Here is a 23,260-nt window from a genome sequence, read left to right on the forward strand (position 1 = left end):
GTTAAAGAGCTTTGATGAGCGGCTCAATTAAGAGCATTGTCTAGTTCACCTGGATTAACCTGTTTATTCCTTTGCCAACATCGATACAGGCTTAGATGTGCCAATGTTCAAACGCCCATTAATGAATAGGACAGACCATGGTGGAAGTTGTTTCGGATTCCCGACCGTACAACTCAATTATTGCCCGAGAAAGTAGTTAGGATTATTATTCCATCCATCAGCTGGGACTTTTTTTGTGTATCCAGTTTGCCAAGACAATTTTTTAAATATTTATAGTCAATATCAATGATACTATCAACTGCGCACAAACTATGATCTAAGATTAAACTTGTTAAAATATGTCATAAATCTATTTTTTGGCCCACATAGTGGGTGGAGTTATTATATTAAGTAAATGGGTCATAAATGAATTTAAACATAATATGAGTATAAAATAAGTCATAAATGAATCCCAACTCACTTAAATTGAATTCATCTTTATGACCCTCTTTTCATTCTCTTTTGCCCTCACTTGGTTTCATGCTTACTTATTGTATGAGTTTCCTAAATTGGCCTAAATATAAACGTATTTTAATAATACGAGTTATGTCGAGTATGGGTTATTAGATTTACATTACATAGATATAGGTTAAAAAGAATTAAATGGGTATATTTGGATTAGACTATTTTCGACTCGATCTATCTGTGTAACGAGTCTATCTTGGACTACCTGCACAGGCTAAATAATCGAACATAACTAATTCATAGAGTTTACAAGGTGTTTAATTGGCCTCCACATAATTGGATTTCCGCATTTGTACCCCTGAACTATTAAAAGAATAATTGGTTACAACTGAAGTAAATAGAAAGAGGGAAAGAAAAATGATCCTTTCGAGGAAGTGAATCTAATTGTTGTCAGAACAAGTTAATCGCCCAGTGAAGTTCAATAAGGACTCCACCATGGATAAACTGTATAATAACCTAAAGCTGTTGGGCCGTGATCCTAGCGAAATCAGAGCCATTGAAAAGACTATTGTCATGGAAGAACCAATGCAAGAGGAAAAGAATGATAAGAATAGAAAGATTTTTTGCTAGGTACATGATAAACATCAATCCTAACTTGACTTATTCTCTCAATTTCAGCCGTTGGAATTCACAATTAAATGCGTCTTTGTTCCAACCACTCGGTCTTGATCTAGCTCTCACTCTCACTTATAGATGAACGATGTGAGTCTTTGTCCACTCTCCCTCTTTTTATACAGGCATGCCGTGAAGTTAAACCACACATTCTTAACAATCATCTCTCTTGCTTAGCCAAGTTTTGCAATCCCAGACTCTGGTTAAAGAGAGTGAGATCTCTCCCTCCCTCCCTCCCTCCCTCCCTCTCTCTCTGTCTCTCTGTGGGTTGAACTTGAGACTGAGATGGTGACGAATCTCTTCACGGTTCAATCCCTCTTCTATGGGTTCGTCCTTCTGTGCGCCATTAACTTAGCTAGTGCCGCCACTTTTCTGCCTGACGACGAAGGTGAACAAAATATACACCAATCTTGTATTGCTTTCATCGTATTGTTCCTTTTCGTCCTCTTGTTTTTGGCTCGCATGGATACCGAGTTTTATCTGTCTGTTGTCTGTGCTTTCTTTCACAAGTAAAGAAAGATGCTATACATATAAATTATATTTAAACTCAAGTACACGCGAGTTTGGCCTCGTTTGTGCTTACTCTGCATTAGATACTGTTCCTTTGACTTGTTGGCTCTTTTCTCTTTCAGTGGATGCATTGAGAGAAATAGCAAAGACCGTAGGGAAAACGAACTAGGATTTCAATGCAGATCCATGCGATACAATTGGTGGATGGGGTGATGTCAAATTGCATGATAACACTACAGATGCTGTCACCTGCGACTGCAGTGTCATCGATACTAACAACATCACTGTTTGCCATGTCATTAGCATGTAACTCTCTCTCTCTCTCTTCCCAGATAAATAAGTAGGAAAAACCTCAAGTTAATGTATTTTTCTTAGGTTGAACAAGTTGATGTACTTTACGAGCATAGCTTCCTAGCTAGACTTTGATATCAATCACGCGATTGCGCACCGATTCTTTTATCTCCTTATTGAGCCAACTAGTTGACGTCGTGAACAGTTTTAACATTTCACTGAAAAAACAAATTGGCCAATTTTTGGGTTGAAAGTGTATTGAGTACAAGAAAATGGATATTCACTGGATAAGGGCATTGAAATCAAAGTTTGGCTTTGCAATTGCAGAAGCGATTGAAATTTAAGGGAAAATTGTAAAGTTTTAAACCTATTGTATTGATGCTAAATTAATCCTAAACATTTTAATGGTGCCAATTTAATCCTAAATCTTTTTATTGATGCTAATTTAGTCTTAAATGTTTTAAATGTGCCAATTTAGTCTTTAATTTTTTTTTAATGAGTATGAATTTAGTTCTAAATGTTTTGCCAATTTAGTTCTTCAAGTTAATTTTGACTGAATAGTGTTGATGTTGATGTTGGCCAACTTATATGGCATCGTTGATACTGGCGTGATAATTTTTAATAATATTTTAATAATTATAATATTTTTTATTATTTATTATTATTATTTTTCTCTCCTTTCTTCTTCTTTCTTTTGCCGGTGATCAACCACCGGCCATCCACCGGCCATGGCGAGGGCGAGCCCTAGTGAGCTACCCTTGCCAAATCTAGCGAGACCGGTCCTCACCTGCACTGGGCGGCCTCGTTGGGCGTCGCCTTTGCCCTCGCCTAAGCCAGGGTGACCTCGCTAAGCATTACCTTTCCCTGGGCGACACTTGACAAGAGGAGCCCTTGCTCAGGCTAGATTCGACGAGGCCAACCCTTGTTGGGGCTAGCCCTCACCATGGCCCGCCCAGCCATGGCTGGTGGCTGGTCATCGGTAAAAGGAAGAAGAAGAAAGGAAAAGAAAAGAAAAATCAAAATATTATTAAGACATACTTGTAATCTTATGGTGGATTAAGGATAGTTGCATAAGTATTTCTCTTTTTCGTTTTTCATGGAAAAACATAAAAATGAGATGGGAAGAAAAAGAGTAAAAGGGACGTCGTCACTCGTAATTTCCACCATGTCGAGTCTTCTTGTCAAGCTTTCAATTCAACAATGATTTACCTGTAAGTTTTATTAAGCTAAGCGGCTGCTTGACTTTCGTCCAACTTGACCATGATCACCAAGCTTTCGCTCTCTCCGTTTCTAACGTCATGAAGGCCTTCTTCACTGTTTACGCGTATTATCATCCTTAGGAAGTAATCAACCTCAGCAACTCAGTTTCAAATCCATAACAAAAGAAATCTTATTAGACAAATCAAATTTATGACATGTCTGGTTTCATTTCTTGAAACCGATCGAGCAACCATGGCCAAGCTTGTTTTTCATTTTTGTTTAAGTTGATACCTTTTTTTTTCCCTTTTTTCTTAATAATTTATATTTGTTTTACAGTGCAGCACTTAATGGGCACCACATCAGTACCACGTGTTTTAAGATTTTCTTTAGCCACATTAAACGGAATTAACAGAAGTATTTGATTACATCAATTTGAAAAAATTTAGCACTTTTATTAAACTTATCCCAATTCCATATATGTCATGTTTCGATAAAAATGAATTTGTCATAGACTATTTGTCATTTTAACTCTAATCTTGTATTTTGATTCATATAGTGTTAAATGAGATCAAAGTAATTTTACTCTCTACGTTATAGTGTTGATTCATGTTAACAATTGTATATATGTTCTATATTACATTACATATTGTGCATAGTATAGTCTATTCTATATTTATATGATTTTAAAATATCGTTTCGCATAGCATCAATCTGTTTTGCATTGTATTGAAAGGGATAGTCAATTTTTCTCTTCATAATATCGATTTATGCGTTTGTGATTTTTTTTTCTCCAGTAAATAATACATGTCATGCATGATAGAGTCAATTTTTTAGTTTTACTACTTCAATGTAATAGCTCTCTCAATTTTATTTATAAAAACACTCGTATCTATCGCCTCGGCTTAGATTAAAGCTTGCAATCAAGGAAACTAATTATGTTGAAATTGAAAATGGGTAGGATATTGAACCACAAAAACGAAAACTATCCGAGGTGTACCGATCACATTTTTTTAGAGATTTTTTTTTGGCTGAATGGATGTTTAAAGTTAAGTAAGAACGAATATTTAAAAGGAAAACCTCATTAGACAAATCTCAAGCAACAATATTACCCAACTATGTTTATATTCAATAAATAAAATCTTATCGTCTTTCTTACACATTTATTCAAATAATACTTTTAGATTATGCAAGAGGAAGACTATAAATAAAGTGTAAGATTGGGGAAATAATGTAGTTGGCTAAAGAAAAATCCTCAAGTAATCATATCGTTTATTTCTGTTCCCAACCCACTTTATCTGGGTTGGTCCTAACCCCATTACGTTTGAAGCTTAGAATTTCAATTCAGGATACGAATAGGTTTATACTGTCATTTTTCTTAAAAGGATGCCTAAAAAATTCATGTCGTTATGATATGATCGAAAAATGAGTGTTATCCCGATTGTATTATAAACGAAAAAAAGGTTAAATAGTCTAATGGAATTATTTTATTTACTATATTTTTAAGAAATATTGTATGTCATTATTGAGTTTTGTTACTATTAAAAAAATTACTGGAATATCAAAGTCATTTACATGAATATGAAATAAAAAATTAAACATACTTTGGGCATCAAATAAAAGGTAAATAAATGATCTTATCATATTTAAATTATTTATTATGTAATAAATAACATAATATCAGTTGTTCACTATGTATGATTATCTAAATTTTCAAACTCTAATATTATATTATTCATAATATAATGATGTTAATCACTAAGTAAATTAATTGATGCTCAATTTTTTAATTATTATTTTTTATCATATTATTAATCATGTAATAAATTATATATTTTTTAATAGAATCACATATTATTTTATTAAATCTAAATCATACTCATAAATTAAATTTTTAATTATAGATAAAAATGTATATGTTAAAATTGTAATATCTTGAATATATATGGGGTATTACATTTGATGATTGGATACTAAAGTGATAATTATAATAAAATATATTTTTTTATATAATCATATGTTATGTGCTTAATATTTAATTCTAATCATATATAAATTATGAAGATTTAGACAATTCTCTGATATAATAGATAATATATCTAGTGATTTGTATGAACGTTAAGCTAATGAAGTATGACTGACATTTAAAGTGATAATTAGCATATTTTCTCTAACTCCGAGTTTGGGCGTACTTTTCAAATTCCGATGCTATTTCCATTTTGAATCAATTGGTATGTAGATGTACATAGCCGTTTTCCAAAATCATTTCGTCATTGTGAAAACAGAGTTCTCAAGGGGCAGTCTCTTCCCGGTACTCTTCCACCTCGACTGTTCAGATTGCCTTACCTCCAAAACTTGTAAGCCTCTTTATTCTCCCTTTCTCCATTATCATCAATCCTCTTCTTGTTCTTTGTGGTCATCGTCGTCTTCATCTCTCTCTGTAAACAGTGATGTCACACGCAACTACCTAAGCGGCACAATTCCTAAAGAATGGGGCTCTACGAAGTTGATCAACATGTATGTGCTCTCTCTCTCTCTCTCTCTCCCTCTGACGCACACACATGCACACACTACGGCACACAAACATAGAGATGCGAGTGTGTCTTCTCTTGATTGGGGGAACGTGATGATATGGGTGCAGTTCTGTGCTTGGAAACCGGCTGACTGGTCCGATCCCAAAGGAGCTGGGGAACATATCCACACTATGGAAATTGTAAGTGATCACTCATCCGGCCGCTCGCTTCGCTGTGTTAAATTTGATTGATGTTGGAGATATTAACTCTCTCCTGCTCAGAGTTGTCGAGATCAACCAGCTTTCTGGAGCTGTCCCTCCAGAGCTCGGGAACTTGTCCCAGCTACATCAACTGTGAGTCTCTTGATGCAAATTTCTGCATCATTAATTGAGTTATTATTCGCCGATGATTTTGTGTCTGGGAAGGGAATTTTTTTCATTGAAGTGATCTGTCAAGAGATTAGCATTTACGTTCAATTAACCAATGTGATACCATTAGTATTTTCTTGTTCCAGGCACCTCACGTCAAATAATTTCACCGAGGAGCTACCAAAAACATTTGCTAAATTGACGACATTACAGGAGCTGTTAGTTTTTAGTTTCCACAAACTCTGCTAATATTTAGATACTTCTATTCTTTCTTCTTCATATGAATCTTGTTGTTTAACGCACTGTAGGCGACTTAGTGATAATCAATTCACAGGAAAGATCCCTGATTTTATTCAGAACTTGACAAATCTCAATATGCTGTAAGGGTTAATGCTTCTTCACCTTTTAAGTCGGTCTATATAGATATACCCCAAGGATAATTTAATCTATGTATTGTATGATCAGGGTTATTCAAGGAAGTGGATTGGAAGGGCCAATTCCCTCTGGGATCGCACTTTTGGAGAAATTATCCGACTTGTTAGTGTGGAAATTTGGCATTTCGATCTGATCTCTCCTCTCTTTAATATGGTGTCAATCTAATAGAATTCCCTGTTTGATTTTGATATGCAGGAGAATAAGTGACCTCGATGGACCTGAGTCCCAAGTTCCGCAACTTAGGTGTACAAATATTGAGACATTGTGAGAGCGCTGCTCCTTCACAAATAGTTTACTTAATGCAAGAGAGCCACATCGTCTTGGCAATGTGACAATATCAGTGCTTTTCTCTTATAGGATGCTGAGGAGCTGCAATCTCATAGGAAAGCTACCTGGTTATCTAGCAGGAATGACGAACCTAAAAATATTGTGAGTGGAAAATGGCTTTCCCCGTTTCCCATTCCAAGCAGAATAAATAATTTTAGCCTTAATGAATGAGATTTAAACTAGGTTATGGTTAACTATTGATTGCAGTTAAAGAACCCATTTAAGATGGCTTGAAGGTCCCTTACTGACTTCAATGGTGTTTGGATCTTTTCTGTAGATATTGCTGAATTGTGAATCGTGATGTGGCATTTAAGTTTCTGGTGACTGTGGCCTCTGCTGTAGAATATTCAGTTTTGTGCAGACGTATATGGTCCTTTTCTCTCTTCGATTTCACTTTTCCAGGAATAGAAACCACAAGAATTCTTACCTTGGTTGTGGCGCCCATTTCATCTAATTTACTTTTGCTTTGATTTGTTATCTTAACTTCTTAAGAGCATTAATGCAAAATGGATGCTTCTAGTGGTTGATTGTTTGGAAACTTTCCTTCTAGTGGTTTGTTTCTCGAATCTCAGCCCCACAATATCAAACTGTAGTTTTGTGCCTGACTGTGGTATATTTGTCAGCCATAATATTCTTAGTTCCAAAGAGGGCATGGCTACAAGTGCCTCTCCATACAAGTCAATTCTTCTTAATCTGGTCATCTCTGTAATATTTTATAAATGCTACATTTAACAGCAATTTTTTGCCATTCTATCATTGTCAGCCATCAACGCTGATTCTTTGTTTTTCTGACATTTTGAATAACCGAATTTCTGTGGTTCTGCCATGGCTTGTCAGATACTCCATTTCCTTTTCTTCAGGTTAGACTAGGTTCGCAATTTCTCCATCGATAATTATAATGGACCTCAGAATCATGCTTTCCTGTATTTTGAAATCCTCACTTTTTTTATTTATTTATTCAAGCTGATATTCTACTTTCTAAGCAGCCTAGTATTTAGTCATCATCCCTTTATTCACGAATAAAATGTTATGGAGGAGATCTGTTCAATATATTATGATGTGCTTTAGTTTTTGTCCTATTAGATAAATGGAATTCAATTTGAACTATGATATGTTGCATTCCAAGGGATTGCATTCAATTAAGTGCCCAAGTAGCATTTCAATTTATTTAAATTTAAATTTCCAGGTCGTAAATTTGATTTACAGCAGATTTTTTGTATAATTATAGTGTGTGACCAACTTGATGAACATGGATTTTATGCAATGCATGCCTCCGGAAACAAATGTCTAGTAGAAAGCATAGGCATCAGGCAATTGATCTGTATGTCTAAACATCTGAACTGAACCTGTAGGTTCATTGATGTAGCCTTTGTTTGTACGATCCTCCAAAGTATTCTCAAAGAGCATCCAGTGGAAGTCCGTTAAAACTATCTTCTCATTATATTTGTCTCCTTTCCATTCAATTGTTTTGCAGGGACCTCAGTTTTAACAAACTGAGTGGCGAAATCCCCGACAACTTTAGCAGCTTGGTAAAAGTAGATTATATGTAAGTACTTTGATGCTGGACTTAGGCTTCTTTTTCGTATATTAGATAAGAATCTAAATTTGCACGTTGTTCCAGTGGCCAAGCTATAGGCAACTCTCACTGTAAATTAGTTGAGCTATCAATAGAACTTAGACCATGGTAACATGTCCAATTTATAACCCTTAAAGTCCTCGTCTCTTGAATGATTATTATTTCACCATTCGAATTTTACAATAATTTGGGTTATCAATTTATATTTGTTGTTGACTGATTATTTTGGTGGGACTCTAGTCTTGGAGTAGACGTAGATTGATAATATTCTGTTGCTTAAATAGCATAATTCACAAGTTTCAATAGAGTTACTTGTTTACGCTGGAAAAGTTAAATGGATCAGTTTTAAGTATTTGACAGTTCAATGTATATGTCCTTAAAGCGTGTCCTGTGCACCTTTTTTATGATGCATAGGAGATTAAACATAGCAAAAGTCCTTAGGCTCTCTATTTGGTTCTTTCCACAAAAAGGGCCCTAGATTGTATGGTGAGTGCAGCTAGTCTTGAAATGATGAGAAACTGTAATCCTATGCTTCTTGTACTGTTTAACAACGGCACATCTTTTTATCTTTCTGCCCAACAATTGACTGTTTGACATTGGTACATCTTCCCCAATTATTTATTTTGCCTTAGAGGGACAAGAACATTATCGTGAGCAAATAGTTAATAAGCTGGTACGACAGTATTCTTCACCATGTTCAGCTTTGTGCGCTGGTGTTGTGGTAATATTTCCCCATGCACTCCTAGTTTTGCAAGGATCAAGTTTTTCGTTTGTCAATGATTTCCTTTATCTTTCATCTCCAGCTGAAAGATGTATAGTGATATCATGAGTTAAATGATCTTTTTTTTACAACATTAATAATTAAATGCTTTTAATCTGCTAAAAAATGCATTTTCAAGGTATAGCTTTAAAATTTTTCAGTTTGAGTGTGTAAGTACATGAGGAACTGACTCAATCAAATATTCCTGTTTAGCTATCTGACTGGAAACCAATTGACTGGAGCAGTCCCCTATTGGATCCTGGATTATGCAGAATATGTGTAAGCTTTGCTGCCTGAGGAAATTGTCTTGTTTAATCATGAATCTGCTGCTAGTTCTATCTGGCTAATCTTGCATTGTAGTGAGCAATTATTCATTCCCATCTTGCATCTTTGTGGTTTGTAGCCTATGGAGTTGAATGGAAACATCATAAGTACCTTTCTCCTTGTTGGGATCTGTCAATGGGAAAGTTATATGTAAGACATGAGGCTGAATCGTATGGTACCCATAAAAAAATATAAAGTGGATTGTCATGGAAGTGCCAAGTTAGCCCCACTTGGAAAAATTTTAGTTCTTATAAATCCTCGTTGAAAGTATGTCTAACGTATCTCCCACAGAATATGATTAGTTGCTCGGGCTATTTCTTGCTGATAACAATGTTTATGGGTTTGTGTATTTGAGAAACTCTACAACAAAAATGAGTGTACCTAGGAGAAGGCTGATATTATCTTATGGGTGTAAGAATGAATCTCTTATGAGGTATTTTAAACATTTAAATGGTGGTCTCGATATTTTCTTATAAGATGACCAAACTTAGTAGTCGTTAGAATTACGTTCTCTTTTTGCCTCTTTGCCTTATACATCACGTCTGTTGTACAGTTAGTGGGCAAAAATGTATTTATGCACTCCAATTAGTTCAAAAGCCTCCGTTGACTCCAATTAGTCTTTCCTTTTAATTATTTAAGATAAGAGATCTTTAATAAAGATAAAATATTACTTTCGTCACCTTGTGATATTTTCGCCTTTTGACTTGCCTTACCTGTCCATCTTTTGCAACCGGTGTGCATACTTGTACATAATAATCATTTGATATATTCTTCAAATTGATGATATTTTGGAAACGGTTGACAATTTCTCTGTGTAGTGATCTGTCATACAACAACTTCACCACCGGAGGCTTAGAATGTCAAAAACGATCGGTGTATGTACTACTTCCTTCAGTCTAAGTCCAGCGCTTCCCTCAAATGCGCAATTATGAGTAACTTATAATCCTGCATGTGTACAAGATTTCCATTTCTCTACTGAATGTTTATTTTCTCTTTTCTATACAGCAACTTGTTCACAAGCTCGGCGGTTGACAATGTGTACGTTTGACTATTTCTCTACTGAATGTTGACAATGCATATGTTGGAGATTAAATTTTTCCTCAAGAGACTTGGTTTTCCAAGGACCTGCATTTTAATTGTCTATGTAGGTAGCGCTGAACTTCATTCAGAATGATGATGATTATAACTTTAAAAAATCTTTGCTGACTTGCTCAGAACCTTATATCCTGCTGCAAGTGGACTTGTATCATGTTTGAAAAGTCGCCATTGTCAAAAAAGTAAGTTGATCTGCTGTACATCCTATCATTATCCTCAGATCCTGATATTACATCATACTTTCTGTATTTTCTCATCAAATTTATCTTCTTGTCAACTCTCCTCTTAGCTGTTGTGTCAATATTTGATGGTTAATGGATAACTACTCTAGAAATTTCAAATGCTGGCTCCATTAAATAATGTGTTGCTTATAAACTTGGGAGTTTCTATGTGATTTTCCAATAAGGAAATGCAAGTTTATTTAGTGTGTCTGGAAAGTCCACTTCATGTCAAGAAAAAGAGGAAAACTTGATTTTTCTCTTTGGCTGTTTCTTTACTCCATCCAGATCGGTATAACCTCTTCATAAATTGCGGTGGGAGCGAAGTAAAAGTAGGGCACAACACATACAGCGCTGATACAGAGCAGCCTGCAGCTACTTTAAGTTCCTTCCCGACTGGACATTACTGGGGCTACAGTGGCACTGGTCACTTCCCTGATGACGATATCGATTCAGATATATATATAGCTGACAATGTATCAGTACTGTCCACGGATAATGCCCAGCTTTACATGAAAGCACGACGTTCTGCCATCTCTCTGACTTATTATGCTTTTTGTCTGATGAATGGGATCTACAATGTAAGCCTTCATTTTGCGGAGATAACGTTCACAGACAACGAAAGTTTTACGAGCCTTGGAAGGCGAGCTTTTAATGTTTACATCCAGGTAAATTTTGGGCATCGTGTATTGATGGTTCTAATATGTAAAGCTTATAAAGCGTTCAATTAGTTATGGTAGGGTTGTTCATTGTGGAGATACTCAGCTTAAATCAAATTAAACATTATTTCAGGGGAAATTGGTCTGGGAAGATTTCAACATTAAGCTTGAAGCAGGTGGAGTTGGAAAGCCAGTCGTAAAAAGTTTTAATGCCACGGTGACCGAGGGCACTCTGGAGATACGCTTATATTGGGCTGGAAAAGGAACCTATGCTATACCTACTAGAGGAGTCTATGGTCCTCTTATATCTGCTATCTCCGTCTATCCTGGTATCATACAGAGACTTTTATGTTTCACTTGGTCCTTCGCCGTTGAGAAAGTTACTCGTATTCATATGAATAAAATACCCATCTTTTGTCTTGCCCCAGAAGTCATCAACGGGTTATTCAGTTACTTGGTTTGGTTGCAAATGTCCACTTTTGGATTCAGGCCATTGGCATCTGTTACAGTTGATCAGATAAATTTCCAAAGTAGCTGACTAGGATCTATTATTTTTCTCTTAAGAGGCAAAACTTGGCTATGGTTTGCTTTGTTTTCTTTCTATTTGAGCATATTCCCTCTCTGTAATCCTTCTATTCAGACTATGAAACGATGGCCTCATACAACTTTCCTGCTATGAATCAACGACCGTGTATTACAGCATTGAGAATAAAGAGTAGATTATCTTTTTTCTTTTCTTTGTATTTAGTGTTACATGCTCCACAGATGATATCTTCCTGTGCTCATTAATTTGATAGTTTCTGTAGAGTACTCTGAGCGGTTTTCAAGTCTTCTTGATTCTTAATTAATGTGCTATCTCATCTATTGCTTTCTGTTTCGCCTAGAAGCTACAGATATTTTTCTGCATTTATGTCCTCCCCCATTTACTTGAGCCATATTGGGTAAACATATATTGTTCTTTCTTCACTGCAGGCTTTCATCCCCCAGGCAGCATATCTCCGGGCATGGTGGTCGGGATTGTGGCTGCTATAGTTTTTGCAGTTTTCCTTATCCTGGTTATCCTTTGGTGGAGAGGATGTCTTGGACATGAATATAAAATGGCTCAAGGTAGCTGCTTTCCTGGAATCTCTGTTGTTAGTTCACACATATCTGTCAAGAAATATGAGAATGTTATGCACTCTGAATACATTTTCCCCCTTCCGTATTCTGATGGAGGAGAGGTTACTCACATTGCATCATTTATATTTCAGCTAGATCACTCCTTTTAAACAGTTGGTGCATGACTCTTTTGGTGGGGAAGGTGTAATCACAATGCATTAGTAATACTGCGACTAGATTTACAGTTACCTTGTGAAACTGTTGATGCACGACATTTGTGCATTCCATAGGGAATTTGATTTGACACAAAAAGCCAAAAATTATTGTTAAGCATTAATACAGCTAAAGTGTCATAGATCCATTTGGTTCACTCAACAAACTTATTTTTATTTACAAAATCTGAAAAATGAAGGGATAGATAGTTATAGGGAAAGAACAGTAGATTGTTTCTCAGATGTGTGTATATAAATATTGGGTCTCCTTTGGGGCACAATAGACCGTATATATACCAACTGCCAGAACTTCGCATATGCGAGAAATTGAAATATACGAACCTTGCCTTAGTTTCCAAAGTGGGTTTTTTCTATGATTTTTCTCCTTCACTACTAAAGACCCAGGAGAAATAACTAATTTTCTTTTCAAAGTACATACTGCCAACCGATGCCAGACTTTCCTAGAAAATAATTTTCAAGATGCTAAGATATTTTGTACTGAACTTGCTCAGACCAAAAAGCCACGACAAGGTTTTCTGTTTCATTGAGAAGGAACGGATACGTCTTTGTTAGATGGTGGATTACATACTTTAGTAGTTGACTCTTCCAAAGTCTTAATAGTTTCCAAAATATGGTGCAGATTTGAAGGGTCTGGCATTGCAGATTGGTTCATTTACCTTGCGACAGATCAAAGCTGCCACAAATAATTTTGATGCTGCTAATAAAATTGGAGAAGGCGGTTTTGGTTCTGTGTACAAGGTATGCTGGAAAATCGGTCAACCAAATTCCCCCAATTACAAACAGAAAGATCATTAGAAAGCAGCATTCAATGTCACTCAATCTACACAGCACAGATTTGATGCCAAAGTTGAATTGCAGGGACTTCTGTCAGATGGCACCACTATAGCAGTGAAGCAGCTTTCATCCAAATCAAAGCAAGGAAATCGCGAGTTTGTGACTGAGATTGGGATGATTTCTGCTCTTCAACATCCACATCTTGTGAAGCTCTATGGATGCTGCATTGAAGGAAATCAACTTTTGCTGGTTTACGAGTACATGGAAAATAACAGTCTTGCTCGTGCTTTATTTGGTAATTTGATATCACATTGTTCTTCACCGACTTCAGCTAATAACACAGGAATGAAGTAGTTTTGTTGTCTTTTGATACAATTGAAGGTCCTGAAGAATTTCAGTTAAAGTTGGACTGGTGGACAAGACACAAGATATGCGTGGGTATTGCCAGGGGCTTGGCATATCTTCATGAAGAATCAAGGCTGAAGATTGTGCATAGAGACATCAAAGCTACCAATGTTTTATTGGATAAGGATCTCAACCCTAAGATATCAGATTTTGGTTTGGCAAAGCTTGATGAGGAGGACAAGACACATATTAGCACCAAGATTGCGGGAACTTAGTAAGTTTCTGTTAACCTAAATAGGAGCCAGTGACAACATAAAAGCATGAAATATAAATATTTAGTCTAATCTAAGAAAAGTGAGTTGAAAGGAGCTTTGTGGTTTATTCAAATCATCCCAAAGCATGGTGCTCAACAAATGTGCCTTAACCCCAAAGCTTTATGCCTCTCCCACCAATCTTCACGTTAATTAGGAAAAACATGTTAATTATGTCATATACTCTACCATTAAGTAATGATACTTTGATATTGACATGTAAATCTTAATTTGAATATAACTTAGTTTTATAGGCAATAGAGCAAATTCGCCCATATTTCTGTTGTGTACACACGGAAAAACTTAAATAAGCATGTTCACATCTTTGAGACACTTGTGTTAACATGTGTAAAAAGTCAACTTGTTTATGAAAAAATTGTGATTAATTAGGGAAAAGATAAAACTGTAAGTTCATTCTACTAACTCTAACATTGATTCAAAAAAAAAAAAAAAAAAACTATGACATTAACTAATTTCCGTTATCTCAACAAACTTAGATAATCTAATACAATTTCTGGAAAGTTCATATCCTCCTATGTGAGATTTTACTCAAAAAGATTGATAATATCCTACATGCTCCATTTATTACATTTTGTACAGTAATTCAATGTGCCCCACCTAATGCGTTCATTCAGACAAAAAGCTTGCTTGTGAAACTATTATGATACAATTATGATGCGATACATTTTAACAACCTATATTGACACATAATTTAAGTGTTTTATTATGTTTCCCCTATGACAATCAACTTCATGCAAAACAATTTAATGAAAAACAATAACTATTTTATGTATGAATTATCTATATATACTCCTTTGTATGAAAAAACACATTTTTTAGGTATATATGTGCCACGTGACATGAACATAGAGATGCACTTTCAAGTGAACTACAAAAAAATAATACCAAAATATACAAAGCAAGCCCGTGTATCACAAGGGTTAGAAAGATAGTGAGGAAGTGAAAGGCTGTCTTTGTATTGGTACAGCAATAACACAATCTCTTTTCTTATTGTACAGTGGATATATGGCACCGGAGTATGCGATGCATGGTTACCTCACCGACAAAGCCGACATTTATAGTTTTGGCGTCGTTGCCTTAGAAGTTGTTAGTGGCCGGAGCAACACTAGTTCCCAAAAAAATGAGGAATGCTTTTATCTACTCAATTGGGTAATCAACTCTATCATTTCAATTATGATAGTATCCGTATTTAAATCTCTGCTTTTGCCGGTGGAAAATGGATTACGGAAGCGTGAGCATAGTATATAACTCCTCACATGCACTTTTAATGGTTGCAAAGGAGTTTACAGTTACCGCCTATTGAAACCTGCTTAAGAATTGTCACGCTGTTGAGTGCAATTTGTCATTTCAAATTAATCCAATCCTTCTTATTATGTTGGTCTACACTGAATTTTCATGTAGAATCTTTTTTCGGATTGAACTATTCCTTCAAATTTGGGGTCCTTTATATTTGCGGTAGTTCAGTCCTAGTTTTTATGTTTTTAATTTTTATGCTTGACATTCATACTCCCTGTAGTTTCATTAGCGCCAAACAAGTCCTTCGACTACTATTGAGTTTTGGCAATTACTGGTAAATTAAAAGTTTTCAAGACCATGTCTTGACCAGAATATCCATATACTTTCGATTGAGGTATAACTTTTTTCACATTCATATAATTGAGTCCTTAAGTTATATTTTGTTTTGCTTTGAGTAAGCAATCATTAGAAAAAACAATCGCTATTAGTCCTCGTTAAATCTGATTGCCGCCTGAGTTGCATGATCAGGTATTTTTTTGTTAAACTAGAATTGACAGTAGAAGGCAATGGATGGTGTAAAATATGGAAGGACGAGTCTACCATTTCATGTAAGGACTCCGACAAGTAATTTGTGCCAATAAAACTCAATAAGAGCTGGCGAATTTAAAGTAATATTGGTAATTTTTTGGCAACCAGTTAACAATTAGTAAGTAATGTTGGAGTTCCTAACTTTAAAAAAAAAAAAAAATTCCCTAAAGAAATCATGTTTGATCTGTACTGACTCATTCAATTCTTTTTATCCATTTATTCCCTATAACAAAGATGAAAAACTAGCAGTGCTTATCAACTGCATTTGTCGCGACATAAGATATTTCCTTCTTCCTGTTTTATTATTTAGAGCATATTTTGCAATTGATCAGTACCTGAAGCTTGAAAGGGAAATATCTTCACTTTTTATTTCCTTTTATAGGCACGCTTTTTGAAGGAGAGAGGAAATTTAATAGATCTAGTTGATCGGAGGCTCGGTTCTCACTTTGACAAAGAGGAGGCGCTGGCATTGATAAAGGTAGCTTTGATGTGTACTAATGCGACTCCAGCCCTCAGGCCGCTGATGTCGTCTGTGGTTAGCATGCTTGAAGGCAAGGTTGCTGTTCCGGTGCTGGACTCCGAGGGCGCTGTGATGACTGAGGAGCAAATTGAGGCCATGAGGAAGCATTTTAGAGGTGACGAACATCAGGCAGTTGGTGAGAATATCACCACGAGTATGTCCACTGATGGGCCATGGACTGGAACCGCTTCCTCTGCATCCGCTAATGATCTCTATCCAATACTCCTGGATACTGATTACTGGCAGAAGAGAGAGTAAGAAATGGTTTGTTGCGTTCTAAGTAAATTAGTTCTTGAAAGAACTGGCACTTTAGCTCTTAAATTTCTCTCCGAAGTTTCTCTTTCGCTTACGTTTGAAACTGAAGGTATAGATAATATAAAGAAAACAACAGTGCTATGCAGTGCAGTAATTGTGTATTGTGAACTCATTAGTAGGGAAAGCCTAAAGATAATGGTTTGTGGTTTGATGGTTGTATTCCTGCCGTTTCTTTCCATATTGTTATTCAAACAAAGATGATGTTGCAACTTCTTTCTCTTCACACAATAACGATGCAGATAATTGTTACTGCAAGAGGGAATCTATCATGGAAGTTCTTCATTTGTTTGAATGGCAAGATGTGCGAAGTGGCACGTTCTTGCTTTGGACATGTTTTGTTCACGAGCTCGACCTATTATATGTTGCTACTCAAGAATTTTTCTTAGCAAATGCAAATTTGTTCTGTCTTTAGTGTTGATGATGGTTGGCCAACTTCATCTTTCCCATCTTTGAGAAATGATGAAGGAGAAACTTGATACTTGCTTGTCTACCCACAAAAAAAAATTATCTGGAGGAACTTGCATGTCTAGTCACTGTTTCTTCCGGATGGTGGATTACTACCTCATCAGCAGACTACTTCCATTCCATCAGTGGTTCTATATTATGAGTCAATGCTCAAAACGATCTTAGTTTAATGTCAAAAGAATCAAAAAAGGAGAAACCGAAACCGAAACCTCAATGGGATCGACTGCTCACCCTGAGATCTAAGAGGTGGGGGCTAGTTCGATTTAAATGTTTCTAATTAGCAAAAGAATAACGCAAGTGCCAAAACTTAGCACGGGAGACACGTAAGTACTAAAAGTTACAAAAGGTACATTTAAGTACTGTTGACTTTGGCCATTTTATTAAGGGCTTTATCATACCCAAATAAAAATTAATTTTCATTAAATTGCATTACATAAAAACAGTAGAATATGATCTTGAGTGAATAACAACTAAAAAAATAAAGTGAGAATTAAGGGGGAAAGAAAAAAGAGGAGCATGATTCTGCAGTCCAATATAATTATCGATGGAGAAATTACAACCTAGTCAGACCGAGAGAAAAGAATATGGAGTATATGATAAGCCACAGCAGAACCACAGAAATTCAGTTACTCAAAATGTCAGAGAACAAACAATAAGCGTTGCTGGCTGATGATGACAGAATGGCAAAAATAGTCGTCAGATGTAGCATTTACAAAATCTTACAGAGATGACCAGATGAATAAGAAGACTTGACTAGTATAGAGATGCTCTTGAAGCCATGATCTCTTTCGAGCTAAGAACACCATGGCCGACAACCGTATGACAGTCTAACATAATACTCTAGTTCGATATTTTGGGGCAGAGATTCGAGAATGTAAACCACTAGAAGGAAGGTTTCCGGACAATCAACCACTAGAAACCTCCATTCCGCATCAATGCTCTGAAGAAGTTAAGAAAAAAAATCAAAGCAAAAGTAAATTAGAGGAAATGGGCACCACGACCGAAGTAAATAAGCCTCCATTCTTGTGGTTTCTATTCCTAGAGAAGTGAAAACAAAAAGAGAAAAGTTCCATATACTTCCGCGTGAAAGTTTATATTCTACGCAGAGGCCACAATCACGAGAAACTCAAATGCCACATCACGATTCACATTTCAGCATTATCAACAGGAAAGATCAAAACACCATTGAAGTCAGTAAGGAGCTTCAAGCATCTTAAATGGGTTCTTTAACTGCAATCAATAGTCAACCATGAACTAGTATAAATTTCACTCATTAAGGGTAAAATAATCTATTCTGCTTGGAATAGGAAAAGAGGAATGAAAGTAATATGTTATCTTTATTCAAGATATCTTATCTTAAAATGTTGAAAGGATAAAGACTAATTGCAGCAAACGGAGACTTTAGAACTAGTTGGAGCGCATAAATACATTTTTACCCAGTAACGGGACAACAGACACGATGGTATAAGGCAAAGAGGAAAAAATAGAACTGCGATTCAAACGACTCCTAAATCGGATCTTCTTATTAAGAAATATCCAGACCACCATTTAATTGTTAAAACTACCCGATAAAAGCTTCATTCTTATGCCCATGAGATAATATCAACTTCCTCCTAGGTACACGCATTTTCTCAAATACACAAACCCACAAACGTGCCCAAGCAACTAATCATATTGTGCAGGTGATGTGTTAGAGAAAAACTTTCAAAGAGGATTCACAGGAAGCAAAAATTTTCCAAATGTTATTTTTATCATTCCAAGAGGTTTGAAAAAGACCTAGAGCTGCGAAGGGCTTTCCTTATAGGAGAAAGTCGGGGCTAACTTGGCACTTCCAAGAAAATCCGCTTCATATTCTTTCATGCATACCTCGTCTTACATATAACTTACCAAAAAACAGATCCCAACAAGGAGAAAGGTAGTTATGGTGTCTCCATTTAACTCCATAGACTACAAAACATAAACATGCAAGATGGAAATGCATAATTGCTTGCTACAGTGCAAGATTAACGAGATCGAGCTAGAAGCAAATTCGGGATTAAACAAGACATTTTTTCAGGCGGCAAAGCTTACACATTTTTTGCTTTCTCCAGGATCCATTTAGGGACTGCTCCAGTCAATTGGTTTCCAGTCAAATAGCTAAACAAGATTATTTGATTGAGTCAGTTCCTCGTGTACTTTATGCACTTAAACTGAAAAATTATAGTCATACCTACGCATTATTTGGCAGATTAAAGGCATTTAATTATTAGAGGTCTAGGAGAAAATCTGTTAACTCATGATATCAATGTGGAGCTTTCAGCTGGAGATAAAAGATAAAGGAAATCAATCACAGAGGGAAAACTCGGTCCTTGCAAAACTTGGAGAGCATGGGTTGCCATGACACTAATAAAGAAAACAGAACATAATAAAGGATACTATCATACTAGCTTATTAACTATTTCCTTGCAATAATGTTCTTGTCCTTCTGAGACATAAAATAAATAATGAGGGAAGATGTGCCAATGTCAAACAGTCAATCATTGAGCAAAAAGATGAAAAGATGTGCCACTGTCAAACAGTCCAAGAAGCTTAGGACAACAGTTTCTCATCATTTTCAAGACCAAGGACAAGACATCGAGGTCCTATCTGCAGACCTTCACGTACAAACTGCACTTACCAAACAATCTATGGCCATTGTTGTGGAAAGAACCAAACAGAAAGCCTGAGAACTTCTGCTATCTTTGATCTCCTATATATCATGAAACTGGCGCACGGGACATGCATGAAGTACATGCACATACAACTGTCAAATATTTAAGTAACACTGATCCATTCATCTCTTCCAGAATATCATCAATCTGTGTCTGCTCCAGGGCTAGAGTCCCACCAAAATAATTAGTTGACAATAATCATATATTCATCTCCCAAATCATTGTAAAATTTTTATGGTGTCAAGACATTAGGCCTTTAAGGGGTACAAAATGGACATGTTATCGTCGTCTAAGTTCTATTGATAGCTCAACTACTTTACAATAAGAGTTACGTATACCTTGGCCAATGAAACAAATAGAGAGTTTAGATTCGTATACAAAATATGAAAAAGAAGCCCAGATCCAGCATCAAAGTACTTACATATAATCTACTCCTGCTAGGTTGCTAGAGGAGCTAGGGATTTTGCTACTCAGTTTGTTGAAGCTGAGGTATCTCCCAAACAATTGGATGGAAAGGAGACAAATATAATCAGAAGGTCGTTTTAGCTGACTCACATTGGACGCTCTTTGAATATTCGTTGGAGGATTGTACAAACACAGGCTAGATCAATGAACCTACAAGTCCAGTTCAAAAGTTTAAACATACAGGTCAACTGCCCAGTACCTATGCTTTCTACTAAACATTCGTTTCCAGAGGTATTCATCGCATAAAATCCTTGTTGATCAAGTTCTTTACACGCCGTAAAATATACAAAAATTCTTCTGTAAATCAAATTTACAACTTGAAATTTCAATATATATAACTAGAAATGCTACTTGGGCACTAAATTCAATGCATAACTTGAAATGCAACATGTTATAGTTCAAATCGAGGGATTCCAGTGATCTAATAGGACCAAAACTAAAGCAAATCATAATGTACTGAACAAATCTCCTTTATAACATTTTATTCATGAATAAAGGGATGACAACTAAATACGAGGGCGATTAGAAAGTAGAATATGATCTTGAGTGAATAAAAACTAGAAAATAAAGCGAGGATTATAAAAAAGGGACAGCATGATTCTGCAGTCCACTATAATTATCGACGGAGAAATTAAAACCTAGTCGAACCTAGAGAAATGGAAATGGACTATATGATAAGCCAAAGCAGAGCCACGGCAGAACCACAGAAATTCAGTTTTCACTGATATGTCGTCACGAATCCGAGGGTGAGAAGACTACTGATATGTTTTGTGCAAAGAAATGGAAGGAGTTGACATGGAAAGGGTGGAGGAAAAATATGGACCCAGCTACACAAAAAAAAAAAAAAAAAAAAACCCTCAGGATTTAAAGCCTAATTCGATAATAATTGAAGTAGGTAAGACTCAAACTATAAAAGTGGTAATCTCACCTGAGCTGAATGGTTGGCCTGTACATGATTCCAGATCTTTGCCAAGCCAAGGATTGTGCAAGCAAGACCCAAACTAAAGGATTTATCAGGCCATTGCACCATTGGTGTGACACGTGTACCCCATTTGTTCTGTCATTCCGATAAATGTATCATTAACCCCAAAATCAACCACAAAGATGGGAAACAACTACAACCACCGTAAACAGCTCTAAATATTCTTCTCGACTTTTTTACTATTACGCACCTTACTAGAGCAGCTGAACCTCATCTCTCCTGGGTATTGACCCTCAGCTTGAAGAATTTTGCGACAAACAGGTATGAAAGCAGTTGTTGTCAGCCCCTCACCAGATACGTAGGTGACTGGCCATTTGGAAATTGCAATTTCAAATCCAAGGATGACTCCACCAGGAGATGGCAGTGACATTAGAATCAGCCACACTAAAATGCATGTGTGCGTGTGCGTGTGCGGGTACGTCTGTATGTGCGCTCCTGCATATTACCCAATGTACTGGGCATGTTCCATTTAAGCAGGAACACTCCAAAGAATATAACATGTACACCCAACTTCTGAAAACCAAAAAGATCGATGCCAACCTAATTGACCTTTAATCACCAACCAAAAAGGTCCTCATACACATTGAAGGACGAAAACCATAGACTTAGTAAGAGGCAAACCAATTTTTTGGGGCAATACCCATAGTTTAAAAAAGTAATAAACTTAGGATTAAGGCAGACCATTGACATCAGGAGCCAACTCTGATGCTTTGACCATACAGCGGGACAAAGGAAATGGATCCCATTCTAATAATTGGGGAAAAAAAAGTCAGATGAAAACAGATAATTAAATAATAAAAGAATTGACCGCTTGACAGTCGACGGTAGCAGAGAGAAAACATGGCATCCCATGATATGTTGACCTCTGTCAATTTCAAACAATAAACGCTTTAAACGTATACAATGAGAAAAACAGGACATAACTTTCTGCACCGCGAGTTACACTTGAAAACATCCAAATTGGCAAGATTACATCAGACTACTACCACAGAAAATTTTGAGATACTATGCTACAGAAGAATTTTATGTTCTTCCTCATTAACTTCTAAGTGGAATATCCTGGATCTGGAAACAGAGAGAAATAATAGCAATGCTAGCAAAAATCAGGGCTCTTATGAAAATATCATAAAAAGGCACTAAAATCTCAGGGGTTTACATCATAATGCAGCCAACGATTTTGACTATGAGAGTACTACAATGCAGTCAAACCGCATTTGCGTAGCACTTCTTAATCCAACAGCTTCATGAATATACAAGAAAAGTTGCCTCACCAGATAAATATCAGGAAAGACAACTTGACAGACTTTCATTTTAGTTTTGTCAGAAGCATTTGAGAAAATACGGTCAATTCAAAGGCATGTGAAGAAACTTTTCCTTGTTTGTTTCTTTCACATGTTGGGACATGGTAAACTGCAATAGAGTCCTACTCATACCTTCCTATCATAACCATACCAAAGCAAGAGTCACTTTGATAAACGAATGGGAAGGAGTAGCGCAGAATCATGAACAAAAAGTTCTGGTCCGAGCTGTACATGGAAAAGAGATGAACCGTCACTCCCTCATGTGGAACTCCCCTGAAGCCTCCGCTCTCCACAAATCCCCTCGCGCAACGAGAGAACTCTCTACATCACGCGTCTGGCTATCATAAGTCGATGTAAGATTCACTGTTCCCTGAATTCAAGTAAGTTTCATGTCTGTAGTGCCTTAAAACATGTAATCTGAGATCTATTCAACACTAAAGAAACAAAGCATTCAGGCTATCGCTACACACAGATACATAAGAATTGCCATGACCATTCGATGGACATGGTTCCTTGCATTAAAAAAT

The 23,260-nt window shown here is 36.2% G+C and overlaps 2 pseudogenes; both read left to right on the forward strand.

Annotated features, from left to right (window-relative positions):
- Window positions 1–23,260, forward strand: part of LOC104431428 — a 99,071-nt pseudogene that overhangs the window by 39,452 nt on the left and 36,359 nt on the right.
- On the forward strand, window positions 1,401–17,008 carry LOC108956152 (annotated as a pseudogene).

Source organism: Eucalyptus grandis, chromosome 6 (assembly GCF_016545825.1).
Source record: "Eucalyptus grandis isolate ANBG69807.140 chromosome 6, ASM1654582v1, whole genome shotgun sequence".
Taxonomy (NCBI): domain Eukaryota; kingdom Viridiplantae; phylum Streptophyta; class Magnoliopsida; order Myrtales; family Myrtaceae; genus Eucalyptus; species Eucalyptus grandis.